This window comes from Aegilops tauschii, chromosome 1 (genome assembly GCF_002575655.3).
Source record: "Aegilops tauschii subsp. strangulata cultivar AL8/78 chromosome 1, Aet v6.0, whole genome shotgun sequence".
Classification (NCBI taxonomy): domain Eukaryota; kingdom Viridiplantae; phylum Streptophyta; class Magnoliopsida; order Poales; family Poaceae; genus Aegilops; species Aegilops tauschii.
The window spans coordinates 309,044,374-309,046,979 of record NC_053035.3 but is presented as its reverse complement, the minus strand read 5'-3'; positions in this window follow the sequence as shown (position 1 = coordinate 309,046,979).

The window sequence follows — 2,606 nt, the reverse complement described above, 5'->3', positions numbered from 1 at the left end:
GTGGGAGACATAGAAATTTGCAAGATACATACGGATCTGAATGTTGCAGACCCGTTGACTAAGCCTCTTCCACCAGCAAAACATGATCAGCACCAAGACTCCATGGGTGTAAGAATCATTACTGTGTAATCTAGATTATTGACTCTAGTGCAAGTGGGAGACTGAAGGAAATATGCCCTAGAGGCAATAATAAAGTATTATTTATTTCCTTATATCATGATAAATGTTTATTATTCATGCTAGAATTGTATTAACCGGAAACATAATACATGTGTGAATACATAGACAAACAGAGTGTCACTAGTATGCCTCTACTTGACTAGCTCTTTAATCAAAGATGGTTATGTTTCCTAGCCATAGACATGAGTTGTCATTTGATTAACGGGATCACCTCATTAGGAGAATGACGTGATTGACTTGACCCATTCCGTTAGCTTAGCACTCGATCGTTTAGTATGTTGCTATTGCTTTCTTCATGACTTATACATGTTCCTATGACTATGAGATTATGCAACTCCCGTTTACCGGAGGAACACTTTGTGTGCTACCAAACGTCACAACGTAACTGGGTGATTATAAAGGTGCTCTACAGGTGTCTCCAAAGGTACTTGTTGGGTTGGCGTATTTCGAGATTAGGATTTGTCATTCCGATTGTCGGAGAGGTATCTCTGGGCCCACTCAGTAATACACATCACTATAAAGCCTTGCAAGCATTGTGACTAATGAGTTAGTTGCGGGATGATGTATTACGGAACGAGTAAAGAGACTTGCCGGTAATGAGATTGAACTAGGTATCGATATACCGACGATCGAATCTCGGGCAAGTAACAAACCGATGACAAAGGGCACAACGTATGTTGTTATGCGGTCTGACCGATAAAGATCCTCGTAGAATATGTGGGAACCAATATGAGCATCTAGGTTCCGCTATTGGTTATTGACCGGAGAGGTGTCTCGGTCATGTCTACATAGTTCTCGAACCCGTAGGGTCCGCACGCTTAACATTACGATGACAGTTATATTATGAGTTTATATGTTTTGATGTACCGAAGGTTGTTCGGAGTCCCGGATGTGATCACGGACATGACGAGGAGTCTCGAAATGGTCGAGACATAAAGATTGATATATTGGAAGCCTATGTTTGGACATCGGAAGTGTTCCGGGTGAAATCGGGATTTTTCCGGAGTATCGGGAGGTTACCGGAACCCCCCGGGAACTTAATGGGCCTTAGTGGGCCTAAGTGGAAGAGAGGAGAGGAGGACAGGGCAGGGCCGCGCCCCCCTTCCCCCCCCCCCCCCCGTCCGAATAGGACAAGGAGAGGGGGGCGGCGCCCCCCTTCCTTCCTCCCCTCCACCTCTTTCCCTCTTCCACTCCTAGTCCAACATGGAAAGGGGGGAGTCCTACTCCCGGTAGGAGTAGGACTCCTCCTGGCGCGCCACACCTCCTAGGCCGGCGGCCTCCCCCTTGCACCTTTATATACGGGGGCAGGGGGCACCTCTAGACACACAATTGATATACGATATTTTAGCCGTGTGCGGTGCCCCCTCCACCATATTACACCTTGATAATATCGTAGCGGAGCTTAGGCGAAGCCCTGCGTCGGTAGAACATCATCATCATCACCACGCCGTCGTGCTGACGAAACTCTCCCTCAACACTCGGCTGGATCGGAGTTCGAGGGACGTCATCGAGCTGAACGTGTGCTGAACTCGGAGGTGCCGTGCGTTTGGTACTTGATCGGTCGGATCGTGAAGACGTACGACTACATCAACCGCGTTGTGTTAACGCTTCCGCTTTCGGTCTACGAGGGTACATGGACAACACTCTCCCCTCTCGTTGCTATGCATCACCATGATCTTGCGTGTGCGTAGGATTTTTTTTGAAATTACTACGTTCCCCAACAATCTTGATGCCCAATATGTAAGCAACTTCACTGAGGTCTTTCTTTTGAAAAACTCCTTTCAAATACTCCTTTATGCTTTCCAGAAAATTCTACATCATTTCCGATCAACAATATGTCATTCACATATACTTATCAGAAAGGTTGTAGTGCTCCCACTCACTTTCTTGTAAATACAGGCTTCACCGCAAGTCTGTATAAAACTATATACTTTGATCAACTCATCAAAGTGTATATTCCAACTCCGAGATGCTTGCACCAGTCCATAGATGGATCGCTGGAGCTTGCACGTTTTGTTAGCACATTTAGGATTGAAAAAACCTTCTGGTTGCATCATATACAACTCTTCTTTAATAAATCCATTAAGGAATGTAATTTTGATATCCATTTGCCATATTTCATAAAATGCGGCAATTGCTAACACAATTCAGACAGACTTAAGCATCGATACGAGTGAGAAAATCTCATTGTAGTCAACACCTTGAACTTGTCGAAAACCTTTTGCGACAATTCGAGCTTTGTAGATAATAACACTACCATCAGTGTCTGTCTTCCTCTTGAAGATCCATTTATTCTCAATGGCTTGCTGATTACTGGCAAGTCCACCAAAGTCCATACTTTGTTCTCATACATGGATCCCATCTCAGATTTCATGGCCTCAAGCCATTTTGCGGAATCTGGGCTCATCATCGCTTCCTCATAGTCC